Consider the following 22201-nt stretch of genomic DNA (forward strand, 5'->3'; position numbering starts at 1 on the left):
GGAAATGTTGTAACCTGAAATCAGATTTGGTTAAGCACCAGAGAATTCACACAGGGGAGAAACCTTTTTCCTGTTCAGAATGTGGGAAATGTTTTAACCGTAAATGCAGTCTTTTTATACACCAGGGAACTCACACAGGAGAGAAGCCTTTTTCATGTTCAGAATGTGGGAAATTTTTTATAAGAAAATCAATTTTTCTTAATCACCAGAGAACTCACACTGGGGAGAAGCCTTTTTCCTGTTCAGAATGTGGGAAATGATTTACACTGAAAGGGAATCTTGTTATACACCAGGGAACTCACACAGGAGAGAAGCCTTTTTCATGTTCAGAATGTGGGAAATGTTTTAGCCATCAATCAGCTTTTGTTATGCACCAGAGAACCCACACAGGGGTTGTCCACTAGTAAGGCAACCCCTTCTCATTCCTCATGTTTGGTCCTGTTAAAATAAAAACACTTAAACAAACCTCCCATGACGGCACCATTCCAGCGGTGTCAGGATTCGCATTCCCGAGGCTCATGTGAGGTTGTTACATCACATGGGCCCTGTGCCCAATCAGCCCTGGCTTCACTGTCCCCGCCTTCAGACGTATTGAACATCAACAGGAAGCCAGGGCTGCAGCTTCTCTCTGACTTCGGCTCATTGTTCGCCTAAACATTGGAGCTCCCCCACTTCTGACCCCATTTTGGAAACTAGACCCTCAAAGGCACCTATCTAGATGCATAGTGAGCACTTGGAACCCCCAGGTGCTTCACAAATTGATTCGTAAAAATGAAAAAGTGGAAAAGGAAATACTTTTTCATTTTTACGGATTAGTTTGTGAAGCACCTGGGGGTTCAAAATGCTCACCACCCATCTAGATAAGTTCCCAGGGGGGTCTAGTTTCCAAAATGGGGTCACTTGTGTGGGGTTTCCACTGTTTAGGCACATCAGGGGCTCTCCAAATGCAACATTTCGTCCGCTAATTATTCAAGCAAATTTTACAATCGAAAATTCAAATGGCGCTCCTTCCCTTCCGAGTCCTGCCGTGCGCCCAAACAGTGGTTTTTCCCCACATATGGGGTATCTGCGTGCCCAGGGTGAAATTGCACAACAAATTTTGGGGTCCATTTCTTCCTGTTACCCCTGCGAAAATAAAAAAAATTGGGTCTAAAGTAACATTTTTGTGAAAAAAAGTTAAATGTTCATTTTTTTTCTTCCACATTCCAAAAATTCCTGTGAAGCACCTGAAGGGTTAATTAAGTTCTTGAATGTGGGTTTGAGCACCTTGAGGGCTGCAGTTTTTAGAATGGTGTCACTTTTGGGTATTTTCTGTCATAAAGACCTCTCAAAGTGACTTCAAATGGGATGTGGTCCCTAGAAAAATGGTTTTGTAAATTTTGTTGGAAAAATGAGAAATCACTGGTCAACTTTTAACCCTTATAGCTCCATAAAACAAAAAAATTTTGGTTCCAAAATTGTGCTGATGTAAAGTAGACATGTGGGAAATGTTATTTATTAACTCTTTTGTGTGACATATCTCTCTGATTTAAGGGCATAAAAATGAAAATTTTGAAAATTGCAAAATTTTCAAAATTTTCGCCAAATTTCTGTTTTTTTCACAAATAAACGCAAGTGATATAGAAGAAATTGTACCACAAACATGAAGTACAATATGTCATGGAAAAACATTCTCAGAATCAGGGAGATCCGTTGAAGCGTTCCAGAGTAATTACCTCATAAAGTGACAGTGGTCAGAATTGTAAAAATTGGCCTGGTCATTAACGTGCAAACCACCTTGGGTTGTAAAGGGGTTAAAGTACACTCTGCCCCCCATCTTGACTGAAAAAAACAGAAATGTAGAAATTTTTGAAAATTTATTAAAAAAGAAAAACTGAAATATCACATGGTCATACAGTACAGACCAAAAGTTTGGACACACTTTCTCATTTAAAGATTTTTCTGTATTTTCATGACTATGAAAATTGTACATTCACACTGAAGGCATCAAAACTATGAATTAACACATGTGGAATTATATACTTAACAAAAAAGTGTGAAACAACTGAAAATATGTCTTATATTCTAGGTTCTTCAAAGTAGCCACCTTTAGCTTTGATGACTGCTTTGCACACTCTTGGCATTCTCTTGATGAGCTTCAAGAGGTAGTCACCGGAAATGGTTTTCACTTCACAGGTGTGCCCTGTCAGGTTTAATAAGTGGGATATCTTGCCTTATAAATGGGGTTGGGACCATCAGTTGTGTTGTGCAGAAGTCAGGTGGATACACAGCTGATAGTCCTACTAAATAGACTGTTAGAATTTGTATTATGGCAAGAAAAAAGCAGCTAAGTAAAGAAAAACGAGTGGCCATCATTACCTTAAGAAAAAATTGGGCAAACTTTGAATGTTTCCCCAAGTGCAGTTGCAAAAACCATCAAGCGCTACAAAGAAACTGGCCCTTTGCTCAGTATTGAGTAGAAGCCCCCTTTTGAGCTAGTACAGCCATGAGTTTTCTTGGGAATGATGCAACAAGTTTTTCACACCTGGATTTGGGGATCCTCTGCCATTCTCCCTTGCAGAACCTCTCCAGTTCCGTCAGGTTGGATGGTGAACGTTGGTGGACAGCCATTTTCAGGTCTCTCCAGAGATGCTCAATTGGGTCTAGGTCAGAGCTCTGGCTGGGCCAGTCAAAAATGGTCGCAGATTTGTTCTGAAGCCACTCCTTTGTTATTTTAACTGTGTGCTTAGGGTCATTGTCTTGTTGGAAGGTGAACCTTCGGCCAAGTCTGAGGTCCAGAGCACTCTGGAAGAAGTTTTCATCCAGGATATCTCTGTACTTGGCCGCATTCGTGTTTCCTTCAATTGCAACCAGTCGTCCTGTCCCTGCAGTTGAAAAACACCCCCATAGCATGATGCTGTCACCACCATGTTTCCCTGTTGGGATTGTATTGGGCAGGTGATGAGCAGTGCCTGGTTTTATCCACACATACCGCTTAGGATGATCATAAAAAAGTTCTATCTTCGTCTCATCAGACCAGAGAATCTTATTTCTCTTAGTCTTGGAGTCCTTCATGTGTTTTTGAGCAAACTCTATGTGGGCTTTCATATGTCTTGCACTGAGGAGAAGCTTCCGTCGGGCCACTCTGCCATAAAGGCCCGACTGGTGGAGGGCTGCAGTGATAGTTGACTTTGTGGAACTTTCTCCCATCTCCCTACTGCATCTCTGGAGCTCAGCCACAGTGATCCTGTGGTTCTTCTTTACCTCTCTCAATAAGGCTCTTTTCCCACAATTGCACAGTTTGGCTGGATGGCCAGGTCTAGGAAAGCTTCTGGTGGTCCCAAACTTTTTCCATTTAAGGATTATGGAGGCCACTGTGCTCTTAGGAACCTTGAGTAATGCAGAAATTCTTTTGTAACCTTGGTCAGGTCTGTGCCTTGCCACAATTCTGTCTCTGAGCTCCTTGGGCAGTTCCTTTGAGCTCATGATTCTCATCTGGTCTGACATGCACTGTGAGCTGTGAGGTCTTATATAGACAGGTGTGTGCCTTTCCAAATTAAGTCCTATCAGTTTAATTAAACACAGCTGGACCCAATGAAGGAGTAGAACCATCTCAAGGAGGATCACAAGGAAATGGACAGCATGTGACTTAAATATGAGTGTCTGAGCAAAGGGTCTGAATACTTATGACCATGTGATATTTCAGTTTTCCTTTTTAATACATTTTCAAAAATGTCTACATTTCTGTTTTTTTTTCAGTCAAGATGGGGGTGCAGATTGTACTTTAACCCCTTAACAACATCTGACGTACTAATACGCGTCTGTGCCCTGGGACTTAAGACCCAGACCCGTATTAGTACGTCATCGCGATCGCGCGCGCACACAGGCTGTGCGGGCGCGATCGCCGCCGGGTGTCAGCTGATTGTCACAGCTGACACCCGGTACTATGTGGAGGGAGCGGTCCTGCACTGCTCCCAGCACATTAACCCCCGCTATGCTGCGATCGAAGTCGATCGAAATCGATCGCGGCATTGCGGGGGCAAGGGGAGGTGATCGGCGATACTCACCTCCTCTTCCGGCTTCCAGCGCAGTCTGCAGCGGCTTCCCGGGTGTTGCCATGACGACCCGATGTCGTCATGACAACATCCGGGTCACCAGAGAGCAGGAAGATTGCTTGGACATGCGCAGTGCATCTCCAAGCAATCTTCACACTGTGCACTTCTGACAGCCTTCATGGCATAGGGATGGTGCTCCATTCCTGTGCCATGCAGGCGATCAGAAAAAAAAAAGTGAAAGTCCCAGAGTGGGACAAAGTAATAAAGTGTACAAACTGTCTGAAAGTGGAAAGAAAAAAAAAAATTTGCAAAAATATTATAAAAAAATTAAAAAAATAATACACCAAAAATAAAAATATAATGTACCCATCAATAAATATTATTATAAAAAAAATTTAAAAAAAAACAATAAAAGTACACATATTTGGTATCGCCGCGTCCGGAACAACCTGACCTATAAAACTGTCCCACTAGTTAACCCCTTCAGTGAACACGGTAAAAAAAAAAAAAAAAAAAACTAAGCAAAAAACAATGCTTTATCACCATACCGCCAAACAAAAAGTGGAATAAGACGCGATCAAAAAGACGCATATAAATAAAAATGATACCACTGAAAACGTCATCTCGTCCCGCAAAAAACAAGCCGCCATACAGCTCCATCAGCCGAAAAATAAAAAAGTTATAGCTCTCAGAATAAAGCAATGGTAAAAAATATTTTTTTCTATAAAATAGCTTTTATTGTGTATAAGCGCCAAAACATAGAAAAATTATACAAATGTGGTACCGCTGTAAACGTACTGACCCGAAGAATAAAGCTACCTCATCAATTTTACCACACGCGGAACAGAATAATAAAAAAAAAAAAACAATTCCTGAATTGTTGGTTTTTGTTTATTCTGCCTCCCAAAAATCGGAATAGAAAGCGATCAAAAAATGTCACGTGCCTGAAAATGGCACCAATAACAACGTCAAGTCATCCCGCAAAAAACGAGCCGTCACATGACTGTCTGCCAAAATCTGGAAAAATTATAGCTCTCAAAATATGGCGATGCAAAAACTAGATTTTACAAAAAATGCGTCTTTTAGTGTGTGACAGCTGTCAGTCATAAAAACCCCATATGATTCTGGCATTGCGGTAATCACACCGACCCGAAGAATAAAGTCGTCTAATCACTTATACCGCACAAGGAACGGCGTCAAAAATAAACTCTTGGGTTAGGATTGGGCTAGGGTTAGGGCTGGGTTTGGGGCTAGGGTTGTGCTGGGGCTAGGGTTGTGCTAGGGCTAGGGTTGTGCTAGGGTTAGGGCTGGGGTTGGGATTTTTTTCAAAAGTAAGAAAAAAAGATGACGATATGGCGACTAGTGTTGAGAGCAAGTGCTCGCTACTTGAGTTTGCATCGGGTGCTCTGGTATGCATTGAGTATCGTGGGTATTTGAGTGACATGCTCGAGTCTCTGCCCCATATGCTTCGCGGCCAAAAAACTTTACGGGGATTGCCTGCCATGCACGAGCGATCCCCGCATGTTTTTTTTTGGGTGTCTAATAACCGTGAAACATGCGGAGCAGGGACTCGAGCATGTCACTCGAGCACATGCTGTACATGGTGCATACCTGAGTACCCGATGCAAACTCAAGTAGCGAGCACTTGCGCTCAAGAATAATGACAACTTATTCAATATGATGACCTAATGTAAACAAATTCTGTGCCGTACCTCTGGGTTCAAAATGTTCACTATACACCTTAATAAAATCCTTGAGGGGTATAGTTTCCAAAATGGGGACACTTGTGGGGGAGCTCCACTGTTTAGGCACATCACGGGCTCTCCAAACGCGACATGGTGTCCGCTAACAAATTGAATGGAAAATCGGCTCAAATTGTTAGCGGATATCATGTTGCATTTGGAGAGTCCCTGTGTGCCCAAACATTGGAGCTCCCCCACAAGTGACCCCATTTTGGAAACTAGACCCCCCAAGGCACCTATCTAGATGAATAGTGAGCACTTGGAACCCCAGGTGCTTCACAAATTGATTCATAAAAATGAAAAAGTGTTTTTTTTTTTCACTTTTTCATTATTACGAATCAATTTGTGAAGCACCTGGGGGTTCCAAGTGCTCACTATGCATCTAGAAAGGTGCCTTGGGGGGTCTAGTTTCCAAAATGGGGTCACTTATGGAGGAGCTCCAATGTTTGGGCACACAGGGACTCTCTAAATGCAACATGGTATCCGCTAACAAATTAAATGGAAAATCGGCTCAAATTGTTAGCGGACACCACATTGCGTTTGGAGAGCCCCTCTGTGCCCAAACTTTGGAGCTCCCCCACAAGTGACCCCATTTTGGAAACTAGACCCCCCAAGGCACCTTTCTAGATGCATAGTGAGCACTTGGAACCCCCAGGTGCTTCACAAATTGATTCGTAATAATGAAAAAGTGAAAAAAAAAACACTTTTTCATTTTTATGAATCAATTTGTGAAGCACCTGGGGTTCCAAGTGCTCACTATGAATCTAGATAGGTGCCTTGGGGGGTCTAGTTTCCAAAATGGGGTCACTTGTGGGGGAGCTCCAAAGTTTGGGCACAGAGGGGCTCTCCAAACGCAATGTGGTGTCCGCTAACAATTTGAGCCGATTTTCCATTCAATTTGTTAGCGGATACCATGTTGCATTTAGAGAGTCCCTGTGTGCCCAAACATTGGAGCTCCCCCACAAGTGACCCCATTTTGGAAACGAGACCCCCCAAGGCACCTATCTAGATGCATAGTGAGCACTTGGAACCCCTAGGTGCTTCACAAATTGATTCGTAAAAATGAAAAAGTGTTTTTTTTTTCACTTTTTCATATTTACGAATCAATTTGTGAAGCACCTGGGGGTTCCAAGTGCTCACTATGCATCTATAAAGGTGCCTTGGGGGGTCTAGTTTCCATAATGGGGTCACTTGTGGGGGAGCTCCAAAGTTTGGGCACACAGGGGCTCTCCAAACACAACATGGCGTCCGCTAATTATTCAAGCAAATTTTACAATCAAAAAGTCAAATGGCGCTCCTTCCCTTCCGAGCCCTGCCGTGCGCCCAAACAGTGTTTCTTCCCCAAATATTGGGTATCTGCGTGCCCAGGGGAAATTGCACAACAAATTTTGGGGTCCATTTTTTCTTGTTACCCCTGTGAAAATAAAAAAAATTGGGTCTAAAGTAACATTTTTGTGAAAAAAGTTAAATGTTCATTTTTTTCTTCCACATTCAAAAAATTCCTGTGAAGCACCTGAAGGGTTAATAAAGTTCTTGAATGTGGTTTTGAGCACCTTGAGGGGTGCAGTTTTTAGAATGGTGTCACTTTTGGGTATTTTCTGTCATAAAGACCTCTCCAAGTGACTTCAAATGTGATGTGGTCCCTAAAAAAATGGTTTTATAAATTTTGTTGGAAAAATGAGAAATCGCTGGTCAACTTTTAACCCTTATAGCTCCCTAACAAAAAAAAATTTTGGTTCCAAAATTGTGCTGATGTAAAGTAGACATGTGGGAAATGTTATTTATTAACTCTTTTGTGTGACATATCGCTCTGATTTCAGGGCTTAAAAATTCAAATTTTGAAAATTGCAAAATTTTCAAAATTTTCGCCAAATTTCCGTTTTTTTCACAAATAAACGCAAGTGCTATCGAAGAAATTTTTCCACAATCATGAAGTACAATATACCACGAAAAAACAATCTCAGAATCAGGGGGATCCGTTGAAGCGTTTCAGAGTAATTACCTCATAAAGTGACAGTGGTCAGAATTGTAAAAATTGGCCCGGTTATTAACGTGCAAACCACCCGCGGGGCTTAAGGGGTTAATGAGAAAAAAAATGAACTTTTTAGAATTTGCCAAATGGCTGCAATGAAACAGAGTGAAAAATGTAAAGGGGTCTGAATACTTTCCGTACCCACTGTATATATCAAATTCTTCTCTCAGACTTTTGACAAAGTCTAACAAAGACTGAAGTAAAACTACAGCAGTATTTCCATGCCTCTTGAAGGGACAGATTGGTTTTATGAAACCGATCCAAAATCTCATGCCACACTAGAAGAATGAAGGGAGAATCAGGTTCAGTGAATTTCTCACCCAAAGCCTCAGACTTTACATCAGGGGTCTCAAACACGCGGCCCGCGGGCCGCATGCGGCCCCTGAGGCTGCTTTATGCGGCCCGCAGGCACAGACCCCTTGACGATCCCGACCTGGTCCAGGAGGAGCCGCCGACAGCAGCGCTGAATTGCCGCACAGAGACTGTTTCCCAGCACTGTATTTCCAATGCCAGCCGCTGGCCAATCAGAGGCCAGCAGCTGATATCTGCGTGTCGGCGCAGCGAGTATGACGTCATTGCCATATGCAGATGTCAGCTGCTGGCCTCTGATTGGCCGGCGGCTGACATTGAAAATGCTGTGCTGGGAGACAGTCTCTGTGCGGCAATGCAGCGCTGCTGTCGGCGGCTCCTCCTGGACCAGGTCGGGATCGTCAAGGGGTCGGACTCTGTGGTGCCTGCGGGCCACATCTGCAGGAAGGCCGCCGAGGGAACGGAGGACAGGTGAGAATCATCTTTTTTTTTTTTTCTATTTTATGTGTGTGAAGAACAGCACAGGGGGCACAGAGCCACAACATGGGGACCAGGATGGGGCACATAGCCACAAGAGGGGACCTGGATGGGGCACATAGCCACAAGAGGGGACCTGGATGGGGCACATAGCCACAAGAGGGGACCTGGATGGGGCACATAGCCACAAGAGGGGACCTGGATGGGGCACATAGCCACAAGAGGGGACCTGGATGGGGCACATAGCCACAAGAGGGGACCTGGATGGGGCACAGAGCCACAGGATGGGGACCTGGATGGGGCACAGAGCCTCAAGATGTGGACCTGGATGGGGCACATAGCCTCAAGATGTGGACCTGGATGGGGCACATAATGGGGACCTGGATGGGGCACAGAGCCACAAGATGGGGACCAGAGCCACAAGATGGGGACCAGAGCCACAAGATGGGGACCTGGATGGGGCACATAGCCACAGGATGTGGACCTGGATGGGGCACAGAGCCTCAAGATGTGGACCTGGATGGGGCACAGAGCCTCAAGATGTGGACCTGGATGGGGCACATAGCCTCAAGATGTGGACCTGGATGGGGCACATAATGGGGACCTGGATGGGGCACAGAGCCACAAGATGGGGACCAGAGCCACAAGATGGGGACCAGAGCCACAAGATGGGGACCAGAGCCACAACATGGGGACCTGGATGGGGAACATTGCCACAGGATGGGGACCAGAGCCACAACATGGGGACCTGGATGGGGAACATTGCCACAGGATGGGGACCTGGATGGGGCACATAGCCCCAAGATGGGGACCTGGATGAGGCACATTAGTACAAGATGGGCGCCAGGATGGGGAACGTTGCCACAGGATGGGGACCTGGATGGGGCACATAGCCACAGGATGGGGACCTGGATGGGGCACATTAGTACAAGATGGGGACTTGGATGGGGAACATTACTACAAGATGTTTTCCATTATTACTATATGATGCTAATTGTAAGACAATATTACTGTATGTGGCCAATTGGGGGAAATAAAATTGTAAAAAAAATAAAAAATAAAATAAAGCATGAAAAAATATTGGGCACTAAAAATGCTGTTTTATATGTAAACTAAAGTAAACACAAAAAAGTGCACGTTTATTATCGCCACATCCATAACGACACAAGCCATAAAAAAATAAACACGGCAAAAATGTTCAAAAGGTGTATACAAAAAAAATGGTATCACTAAAAATGTCACATTGAACAAAGAATGCGGCCCCCCAAATTCAAATTTTTTCCATGTGCGGCCCATATACCCAGCCGAGTTTGAGACCCCTGCTTTACATGAACTGAAGTCAGGGTCTGTAGCCATGCTGTCTATAAGATTACATATTGGCTGTATCCTTTGTACAAAGCTAAACCTGCTTCATATCTTGCTGACCACCTTGTGGTAGAAAGCGATTTCACAACTGGTAACCAGAGGGGGTTTCGTTTTTCTACCAGCAGATGTTGAAAAAACTACGGATTTTTTAACACTTTGGAACAACTTTATGTCTCTTGAATAGTTTCATCACTATTTTTTCCTGCCAGGTTAAGGGAATGGACCGCACAGGGAATGAATTCCTAACATGTGCTTGGACCCCATTGTACTTCCCACTCATATTGGCAGCATTATCATAAGACTGACCCCTACAATCTTTAATATTAATACCATTTTTACAAGGCATACCACCAATCACCTCGGCTGTTGGTTTGCCAGCGTGACCAATAACAGGAATGAATTGTAGAAATCTTTCAAGGAGTCCAGTGGGCAAAACATATCGGACAAAATAAATGTTAGCTGGTCACAGCTGGAAACATCTGGTGTAGAGGGATCTTTTTAAGACTTCTCGCCAATATAATTTTTCACTTTCCATTTGCACAGCCCAATATCTGATGGAAACTCTGAAGCAGCTTCCACCCCTTCCCGAGCACCCGCCATTTCGTCAGTGACATTTTCTGGCTCTGCGTCAGATGTTTGGGGCACTACAATGAAATAATCCGCGTGCTCAGAGCAGTGAGATGGAGATGGACATTTTCTGGCTCTGCGTCAGATGTTTGGGGCACTACAATGAAATAATCCGCATGCTCAGAGCAGTGAGATGGAGATGGACATTTTCTGCTTCTGCGTCAGATGTTTGGGGCACTACAATGAAATAATCCGCATGCTCAGAGCAGTGAGATGGAGATGGACATTTTCTGGCTCTGCGTCAGATGTTTGGGGCACTACAATGAAATAATCCGCATGCTCAGAGCAGTGAGATGGAGATGGACATTTTCTGGCTCTGCGTCAGATGTTTGGGGCACTACAATGAAATAATCCGCGTGCTCAGAGCAGTGAGATGGAGATGGACATTTTCTGGCTCTGCGTCAGATGTTTGGGGCACTACAATGAAATAATCCGCGTGCTCAGAGCAGTGAGATGGAGATGGACATTTTCTGGCTCTGCGCCAGATGTTTGGGGCGCTACAATGAAATAATCCACCTGCTCGGAGCAGTGAGATGGAGATGGACATTTTCTGGCTCTGCGTCAGATGTTTGGGGCACTACAATGAAATAATCCGCGTGCTCGGAGCAGTGAGATGGAGATGGACATTTTCTGGCTCTGCGTCAGATGTTTGGGGCACTACAATGAAATAATCCGCGTGCTCAGAGCAGTGAGATGGAGATGGACATTTTCTGGCTCTGCGTCAGATGTTTGGGGGACTACAATGAAATAATCCGCGTGCTCGGAGCAGTGAGATGGAGATGGACATTTTCTGGCTCTGCGTCAGATGTTTGGGGGACTACAATGAAATAATCCGCGTGCTCGGAGCAGTGAGATGGAGATGGACATTTTCTGGCTCTGCGTCAGATGTTTGGGGCACTACAATGAAATAATCCGCGTGCTCAGAGCAGTCAGATGGAGATGGACATTTTCTGGCTCTGCGTCAGATGTTTGGTGCACTACAATGAAATAATCCGCGTGCTCGGAGCAGTGAGATGGAGATGGACATTTTCACAGCTGTTGTTATTGACATCACATTCAGTCGGCCGATCAGATTCTGTAGATTTTCTTTTAAAGAAAGTCTGTAACTTTAGGCATTTTACAAATCTCTTCATTTATTTGTGGAGCTTTCTGTCGCTGCTCTCTTCTTTTCTGAGCACCCGATTTTAGTGACGAATGCATCTACAGACATAGGATGATAAAGTATAAGACTAGTTATAACAACTAAATATGGCTGCCGTCAGTCCGTGGGTTTTGTGAGTAACTTACATTTTGTCTGGTACTTTGAGGATGAAGAGGATAAAAGATATGATGCAAAAATTAAGTTTTCTATAACATCATCAGCTTACACCTAGTGAACCTGATGGTGCGTCGTGTGTGTACTTGTGAAACACTTACTAGAAAGTCACTGGGTCTCTGTTCCTCTCTAGTTTTGTCTTTCTCCGAGCTTCTTGCTCCTGACACCTGTTCCATTGGTCAAAGCATGAGAGAAGTTCCTGTAGACCAGGGGTCTCAAACTCAGCTGGGCATATGGGCCGCACACGGAAAAACATTTAATTTGGGGGCTGTATTATTTGCATGACAAAGTGACATTTTTAGTGATACCATTTTAATTTCTATACACCTTTTGAACTGGTCCTCATCTTGCAGACATGGTCTCCCATCCAGGTTCCCCATATTGCAGACATGGTCTCCCATCCAGGTCCTTCATATTGCAGACATGGTCCCCCATCCAGGTCCTTCATATTGCAGACATGGTCTCCCATCCAGGTCCTCCATATTGCAGACATGGTCTCCCATCCAGGTCCCCCATATTGGAGACATGGTTCCCCATATTGCAGAAATGTCCCCCATATTGCAGACATGGTCCCCCATCCAGGTCCCCCATATTGCAGACATGGTCCACCATCCTGGTCCTTATCTTGTAGACATGTCCCCCATCCAGATCTCCCCCATACTGCGCACAGGGTCCGCCCCCCCATAATTTGTGACATGTACCGGCACCTGGGAATCAGCGGTACAGTTAATGCTGTTGCCGGGTGCTGAAGGAATCACTCATCATTGTCCCATGCTTGCACTGCGATCAGCTCTAGTAAGGGACAATGGGCAGAGTAGTATTCACCTCCCAATGTCTCCAAAACCTGTAATAATAAGAATAAAATGTAAAAAATCATTATACTTACCTGGCCTGAGGCGACTGCACATGCTGAGGAGCAGAGAAGAATGACTAACTCCAGCGAGCGGGCCTCTGACCTGCACTGAGCTCAGTGAGAGGTGTCCTATCTCTCAGTGAGCTCAGCGCAGTTCAGGGGCATTCTCTTCTGCTCCGCAGCGTGTGCGGTCACTTCAAGCCAGGTGAGTATAATGATTTTTTTTTATTTTATTCTTATTTTTACAGGTTTTGGAGACATTGGGAGCTGAATACTACTCTCAACATTGTCCCTTGCTAGCACTGATAATACGCAAGCAGGGGACAATGATGACAGATGTCTTCAGCACCTGGCACTTGGGAACAGCGCTAACTGTACCGCTGATCCCCAGGCGCCGGTACGTGTGATCTTGATGCGGCACACATTTGCCACACAGGTACACGGATATCTCTGGCATTGGTTTTTGCACGTAATATCCAGACGTGTGAAAGAGCCCTTAGTGCCAGCTTTAAGTCAGTGTAGGGGCGAAGTTACAGCTGCCGCTCACTATACACTGAGCGGTTACTGAAGCCTCACAGCAGCACCTCTATGACTGAAATCTTGAGGCTACTGGGAGGATTAAAGTTCATTTCCTCCTGGTAGCGGGGCTCTATGTGTGGTGGTTGCATGGCTTCAGAACGCTATTAGCCTGCAGATTAACCCTGTATCTGCAGGTTAAATAGTGTTTATTTTACTAGACAGGCTCCCTTTAATGGGCTTGTCTGGGTCCTAACATTAGTCTGCAGTCACTCTATGTCACTGGAGACCGTGAAATAATGACAGTAGTATAAGGCTGCGTGCACACGACCAGGAATAGTCGCGTTCTGGAGGTAGCTCACCTCCAAAACGCTGCATTCTACATTATAAGCATAGTGGATGGATTTATAGAAATCCCATGCCACTATGCTTCTATTTGGCACTGTTGTCACGGTTGTGCCAGGTGTGACAGACAGTCGCCCTGCATTTGGTTGCAGAAGATCTCTTCGTTTGGCATTACAGACACCTTCTTAGGTGTTTCACTCTAGGACCTAGCGGCTACCTCCTTCCTGCTAATTGACACCCTGGCCTGGGTGTTTAAATAGTTTAACTTTGCAGCAGGAAGGTACCAGTGATATTCAAATGGTACCTTGAGAAAGCTTGGAGCTCTCAGACTGCTATCTTCCTCTGTGGTGCTAGGAGGATGCTTGGAGTTCTCTCTGAAGTCGGCTAAGGCTAAGCTACTTTCCCCCATGTTTGTCTACCTTTTTGTGTTTAGTCGTTAGTGGGGATTGACTAGTGCTCACCCCCCGTTCCCTATACAGGGCTAAGCGCTAGAGAAATAAAGAGTTTAGGTGCGCGTGCGGCAATTGGTGAGGAATAGTGTTGAGCGAGTATGTTCTATCAACCCTTTCGGCGAGTATGCTCGGTCCGAGCTCCGAGTATTTATAGCTGCTCGGTGGTATGTTTGAATCTCTCCCGTGTGCATGATTTGCAACTGTTTGACAGTTTTATTACATGTGAGGAATGTCTATTTCTTACACATTCCTCACATGTAATAAAGCTGTCAAACAGTTGCAAATCATGCACACGGGAGCGATTCAAGCATATCACCGAGCAGCTGTAAATACTCGGAGCTCGACCCGAACATACTCTGAACAGAACATACTCGCTCAACACTAGTGAGGAACCAATATAGGGTCTATAGGGGGACAGGGTGATTGTAGATCAGCCTAGGAGGTCTCCACCCCCCTTTGGCTCCCTTCTCCCATCCCTTCATGTTACATTAGTCTTTCCCACACCTTGCGTGACAGCTGTGTAATCTCACTTGTTGTGCGGGGTTACGAGCTGCAGCATGTCAATTTCTGTACCGAAGGCGCAAGTCTTGATGTGGAAACCTGGATAGAAAGTTTTAGGAGAAACACAAAGTGTTTCCCACGTTTGCCAGTTTTGATCAAATCAGGGAGTCGGAGACAAGAGAAACACGACCAAATCTGTCTGTGTCTCAGGCTCATCTGCTCTCAGATGCCTGGTCACATATCTTTAGTACAAGCAAAGAGATAAGGAAAAAGGGGAAGGTGTTTACAGGCTTTACCTAAAAAGGAATATTTAAGTTTGGGAAAAACAAGGTCGTAAATCATGGAAACTGTTAAATTCCTAGAAAACTGGTTCTACGCAGCTTTCTATGCCTTCTGTAACAAAGAAACTTAATACAAAGACATCTCTATATCAGAGACAACACCCTTTTATTTATGAATAATACTTATAAAGCTAATATTAAAATACAAAATTATCAAAGATATATGAATTGTCTAAATAATAAAACTAAGCATAAATATTTACCATAACAGTCTTCACTCGTATTGTGACCAATAGCATTTCATTAGATGCGGTAAATCCGCATGTAACTAAACACAAGTGCGGTAATTAGAACGCAGCGTTTTGGATGCAGTGAAAATACGCTGCGTCCATAACATTACCATTCCTGAATGTGGGCACATACAAGCAGAATTTCCAATGGCGCTCTGTATCTAAGAGCAAGGAGCCTTTTTAGTGTAAAAAATGTGGGGGATGGGAGTAGACTGAAACTACATGGGGCAAATGACCCGACACACTATGTGCCCCTCCACCTTGGAAATTTTACCAACATCATGTCAAATGCCCCTGCACACTGTGCCCATGTATCATGTATTTATATGAATACATGAGGCAAGCAAAAATTCTAAGATGAGGGGAGGCACACAGTGTGCAGGGGCATTTGTCTTTATGTAGTTTCAGTCCACTCCCATCCCCCACATTATATACAATTTTTACAAATGACAATGGCCCCCTGCCCTTTTATACAGATCGCCGCTGGCTGCCTACTAGTAGGAAAGAGCAGGGGGCCAGTATAATTTTGTTGATATATATAACATAGTTTTTAGGAAATTAAGACAGAATAATACAGGCAGGTGAGAGCAGGGCTCAGTCAGGACTCCACTCAGGAGACCAGGCAACTTTGATGTAACGTCCTTAAAACAAGTCAAAATGAGGTTCAGTATTGTGTGCGGCCTCCACATACCTGTATGATCTCCCTACAATGCCTGGGCATGTTCCTGATGAGGTTGCGGATGGTCTCCTGTGAGATCTCCCAGACCTGGACTAAAGCATCCGCCAACTCCTGGACAGTCTGTGGTGCAATGTGACGTTGGTGGATGGAGCGAGACATGATGTCCCAGATGTGCTCAATCGGATTCAGGTCTGGGGAACGTGCGGGCCAGTCCATAGCTTCAATGCCTTCATCTTGCAGGAACTGCTGACACACTCCAGCCACATGAGGTCTGGCATTGTCCTGCATTAGGAGGAACTCAGGGCCAACCGCACCAGCATATGGTCTCACAAGGGGTCTGAGGATCTCATCTCGGTAGCTAAGGGCAGTCAGGCTACCTCTGGCGATTACATGGAGGGCTGTGCGGCCCTCTGAAGAAATGCCACCCCACGCAATTACTGACCCACTGCGAAACCGGTCATGCTGAAGGATGTTGCAGGCAGCAGGTCTCTCCATGGCGTCTCCAGACCCTATCACGTCTGTCACATATGCTCAGTGTGAACCTGCTTTCATCTGTGAAGAGCACAGGGTGCCAGTGGCGACTTTGCCAATCCTAGTGTTCTGTGGCAAATGCCAAGCGTCCTGCATGGTGTTGGGCTGTGAGCACAACCCCCATCTGTGGACGTCGGGCCCTCATACCACCCTCATAGAGTCGGTTTCTCATTTGTGGCCTGCTGGAGGTCATTTTGCAGGGCTCTGGCAGTGCTCCTCCTGTTTCTCCTTGCACAAAGGCGGAGGTAGCGGTCCTGCTGCTGGGTTGTTACCCTCCTACGGCCCCCTCCACGTCTCCTGGTGTACTGGCCTGTCTCCGGGTAGCGCCTCCAGCCTCTGGACACTACGCTGATAGACACAGCAAACCTTCTTGCCACAGCTCGCATTGATGTGCCATCCTGGATGAGCTGCACTACCTGAGCAACTTCTGTGGGTTGTAGAGTCCGTCTCATGCTACCACGAGTGTGAAAGCACAACCAACATTCAAAAGTGACCAAAACATCAGCCAGAAAGCATTGGTACTGAGATGTGGTCTGTGATCCCCACCTGCAGAACCACTCCTTTATTGAGGGTGTCTTGATAATTACCAATAATTTTCATCTATTTTCTATTCCATTTGCACAACAGCATGTGAAATTGATTGTCAATCAGTGTTGCTTCAAGTGGACAGTTTGATTTCACAGAAGTTTGATTTACTTGGAGTTATAGTCTGTTGTTTAAGTGTTCCCTTTATTTTTTTGAGCAGTGTATATTGTGAGGCAGTGACGGGGATCATATACGAGGGACGTTATATATCCCCCAGAATGTGTACAGAGACCTATTAAATCCATTGGAGTGCATTGCAGTCACAGACACAGCTGCGGCTGCAATGCAGGAATGAAGGTGAGCAATCACCTGGTCAGACTACCTGGCCAAGGCAGATTAAGTAAAACCCGGCAGGGCCTTCATTTCTTGGAGGAGATCTCAGGAGGCAGTGGGGCGGCCTCCTCCCCCCAACCCGGATTTTCCAGTGGCTCTTGCCACAGGTCCTTTAAAACTCCTTCACTAAGGTTTAGTGTTGTTCTATGTTGCAACCTGCTGGGAGCACAGCAGGATAGCTCAGCAGGACTGAGTGTGGCTGAACCACCGCCTAGGAAGGCTCTGCACCTGTCAGGTTCTGCGCGGCCGGCGTGGCCGTTGTCCCCGGCAACCGTTGTTTATGGACTCATGTTAACCCGGCTGCGAACCGGAGGACTTTCTGTTTAAACCATGAGTTGCTGAATAAAAGCGGTTTAAGTTGGACTTGCTTGGGTCACTGCCTCAGTTACTGCATGGTGTGAGCACCGCCACCTTACAATATATATATATATATATATATATATATATATATATATATAAACAGTACAGACCAAAAGTTTGGATGCACCTTCTCATTTAAAGATTTTTCTGTATTTTCGTGACTTTGAAAATTGTACATTCACACTGAAGGCATCAAAACTATGAATTAACACATGTGGAATTATATACTTAACAAAAAAGTGTGAAACAACTGAAAATATATCTTCTATTCTAGGTTCTTCAAAGTAGCCAACTTTTGCTTTGATGACTGCTTTGCACACTCTTGCCATTCTCCTGATGAGCTTCAAGAGGTAGTCACCGGAAATGGTTTTCACTTCACAGGTGTGCTCTGTCAGGTTTAGTAAGTGGGATTTCTAGCCTTATAATGGGGTTGGGACCATCAGTTGTGTTGTGCAGAAGTCTTGTATTATGGCAAGAAAAAAGCAGATAAGTAAATAAAAACGAGTGGCCATCATTACTTTAAGAAATGAAGGTCAGCCAGTGCGAAAAATTGGGAAAACTTTGAAAGTGTCCCCAAGTGCAGTTGCAAAAACCATCAAGCACTACAAAGAAACTGGCTCACATGAGGACCGCCCCAGAAAAGGAAGACCAAGAGTCACCTCTGCTTCTGAGGATAAGTTTATCCGAGTCACCAGCCTCAGAAATCGCAGGTGAACAGCAGATCAGATTAGAGACCAAGTCAATGCCACACCGAGTTCTAGCAGCAGACACCTCTCTTGAACAACTGTTACGAGGAGACTTTGTGCAGCAGGCCTTCATGGTAAAATAGCTGCTAGGAAACCACTGATAAGGACAGGCAACAAGCAGAAGAGACTTGTTTGGGCTAAAGAACACAAGGAATGGACATTAGACCAGTGGAAATCTGTGCTTTGGTCTGATGAGTCCAAATTTGAGATCTTTGGTTCCAACCACCGTGTCTTTGTGAGATGCAGAAAAGGTGAACAGATGGACTCTACATGCCTGGTTCCCACCGTGAAGCATGGAGGAGGAGGTGTGATGGTGTGGGGGTGCTTTGCTGGTAACACTGTTGGGGATTTTTTCAAAATTGAAGGCATACTGAACCAGCATGGCTACCACAGCATCTTGCAGCGGCATGCTATTCCATCCGGTTTGCGTTTAGTTGGACCATCATTTATTTTTCAACAGGACAATGACCCCAAACACACCTCCAGGCTGTGTAAGGGCTATTTGACCAAGAAGGAGAGTGATGGGGTGCTACGCCAGATGACCAGGCCTCCACAGTCACCAGACCTGAACCCGATCCGAGGTGGTTTGGGGTGAGCTGAACCGCAGAGTGAAGGCAAAAGGGCCAACAAGTGCTAAGCATCTCTGGGAACTCCTTCAAGATTGTTGGAAGACCATTTCCGGTGACTACCTCTTGAAGCTCATCAAGAGAATGCCAAGAGTGTGCAAAGCAGTCATCAAAGCAAAAAGTGGCTACTTTGAAGAACCTAGAATATAAGGCTATGTGCCCACGATGCAGAAATGAAGCAGAAAATTTCTGCAGCATTTCTGCATCTCCCTGGCAGAAAAAACGCATGCAGATTGTGCATGCTTTTTTCCTGCAGAATACATGCGGATTCACATGCGTTTCTGCATGCAGATTGACAAGCGCTTTCCAGGCGATAGCATCACTTGGAAAGTGCTTGACAACTAGGTCACACTGTATAAATCCATGCAAACAGCATGGATTTATACAGTGTGAACCGTAAAAATAAAATAAAATAAAGCTATACTCACCCCCGATGCCCCGGCGTGTGCTGCAGCGCTCCTTCCTGTCTGGTTCCCGGCTGCCGGCATATTGCGAGACAGAGCGGTGAAGGGCCTGCGGTCACATGACTGTGACGTCACCGCAGGTCCTTCAGCGATGCCGGCATGCAGAGAAGCCTTCGGAAAGGTGAGTATAAACTTTATTTGTTATTTTATTCTTTTTTTACAGGTACAATGGTACCCAGGTCTGGATGAGAGTCTCCTCTCCTCCAGAACTGGGTACCATCCGCACATAGAGACGCATAGAATTCGCTTGTAGAAATGTACAGACGCGCATTCTATGCGTCTCAATGCAAGTCAATGGCGGGGCTTCCGCTGCGCTTCCGCAAAATTAAATGACATGCTGCGGATATTTGTACGCAGCATAAACGCTGCGGAAAAATCCGCAGCATGTGCATAGAACATGCGGAATCCCCTTAGGGACCATGGGGTGCGGATTACCTAGCGTTTCACAAGCGTTTACGCTGCGGAAATTCCGCAGCATAAACGCTTGAAAAACGCTACGTGGGCACACAGACTTAGACATATTTTCAGTTGTTTCACACGTTTTTGTTAAGTATATAATTCCACATGTGTTAATTCATAGTTTTGATGCCTTCAATGTGAATGTACAATTTTCATAGTCATGAAAATACAGAAAAATCTTTAAATGAGAAGGTGTGTCCAAACTTTTAGTCTGTACTGTATATATATATATATACACATATATAATATACACAATTACTTGATTAGGTGCCGCTCAGATGTTTCACCCCCTGAGCTGAACCATGCGCTGTGGGACAGAGCAAGTGTAATATTATTTTCACACAACCAAATGGTAAAGAAATCAGTGAATCACCTGTGGGATAAGAATGTAATAACGCCCATTACACCCTCAGATGACTTCCCTGATAGGTACAGTGTCCAAAATGGGGTCACTTTAGGGGGTTGTATGTTGTTCACACCTCGGGGGCTTTGCTATTGGCCCCCACAAGCGAGGACCAGGGCTGTGGAGTCGGTAAGCCAAACCATCGACTCCGACTCCTCAATTTCCATGACACTGACTCCATGACTCCCTCATACATGGCTCATGTTTAAGTGATACATTTACGGTAGGACACATTTTTTTCAGCTAAAAGTCTATACCCTTAGAACAGGAATAGGACAGACATTTATAGGACATTTCATAACTTTCCCAAATTCTTATGAAAAAATATTCAGCACATTCTGCATTGAACTACTGTACCCAATTTATTATATATTTTAGGCGTCGGAGTCGGTCCATTTTATACCAACTTCAACTCCGACTCCACCAAAATGGGCTCCAACTCTGACTCCACAGCCCTGGCGAGAACAGCCAAACACACACAGCTCTGCTCCATACGCCTCTTATACACGCGGCTCCGCTCCGTACGCCTTGTACACACGCGGCTCAGCTCGGTACACCTCGTACACACGCTGCTCTGCTTGGTACTCGTACACGCATGGCTCTGCACGCCACGTACACGCTCGGTTTCACTCCGTACACCTCGTACACACACGGCACCGCTCCGTACACCTCGTACACACGCGGCTCCGTACACCTCGTACACACGCGGCTCCGCTCCGTACACCTCGTACACGTGGCTCCGCTCCGCACTCCTCGTACACACGCGGCTCCGCTCCGTATACCTCGTACACACACGGCTCTGCTCCGTACACCTCGTACACACGCGGCTCCGCTCCGTACACCTCGTACACACGTGGCTCCGCTCCGCACTCCTCGTACACACGCGGCTCCGCTCCGTATACCTCGTACACACACGGCTCTGCTCCGTACACCTCGTACACACGCGGCTCCGCTCCGTACGCCTCGTACACATGCGGCTCTGCTCCATACACCTCGTACACACGCGGCTCCGCTCCGTACACACGTGGCTCTGCTCCGCACGCCTCGTACACACGCGGTTTCGCTCCGCACGCCTCGTACACACGCGGCTCCGCTCCGTACATCTCGTACACACACGTGGCTCCGCTCCGTACACCTCGTACACACGCGCGGCTCTGCTCCGTACATATCGTACGCGCGCGGCTCTACTCCGTACACCTCGTACGCGCGCGGCTCCGCTCCGTACGCCTCGTACACACGTGCCTCCGCTCGGTACACCTCGTACACACGGCTCTGCTACATCCACACTGTAAACCCCTCCTGACCCCACACATAAACTTCAGCTCATCCAGCACCATGACAACCAGCACAGCAGAGTCCTGCATCCACTGAGGCCCCTGATCATGTGACCCCTGACTCCTCCCCTCCTGTGACCTCATCACAGCTCCTGTGCGCACAGAGCAGGGTTGCGTCTAGTTTGGAGTTGGTTATTTGTGCTCCTCCATTCTAGCTGATTCACCAGTGAGCCATCTAGATCGGAGTTGATTTTTTGAGACCTCATTTTATCAGCTCCCCTCTAGACGGCTCAGTACTGAAGTGACTGGATCGGAGCGGATATTTTGTGGTCCTCATTCCAGCAACTCCACTCTAGACAGTTCACTGCTGAGGTGAGTAGATCGGAGTTGAATTTTTGAGGCCTCACTGTAGTCGCATGTTTTTGAGGATCTCATTCCAGCATCTCCCTCTAGCTGATTCACTAGTGAGCCGTCTAGATCGGAGTGGATTTTTTGAGGATCTCCCTGTAGCCTTCACTCTGTACAGTTTGGTGCTGAGGTGACTGGAATTTAGTTTTCAAAGAGTAGGTGTAGCCTGGCGGGGAAAAACATAACAGAGTGCA

At 45.8% G+C, this 22201-nt stretch overlaps 1 pseudogene; it reads left to right on the top strand.

Moving 5' to 3' along the window:
• Nucleotides 1-22201, top strand: part of LOC141178691 (uncharacterized) — a 114451-nt pseudogene that overhangs the window by 59482 nt on the left and 32768 nt on the right.

The sequence above is a fragment of the Phyllobates terribilis genome, unplaced genomic scaffold (assembly GCF_046119375.1).
Source record: "Phyllobates terribilis strain yellow unplaced genomic scaffold, ASM4611937v1 Scaffold_29__1_contigs__length_15306474, whole genome shotgun sequence".
In the NCBI taxonomy this organism is placed as follows: Eukaryota; Metazoa; Chordata; class Amphibia; order Anura; family Dendrobatidae; genus Phyllobates; species Phyllobates terribilis.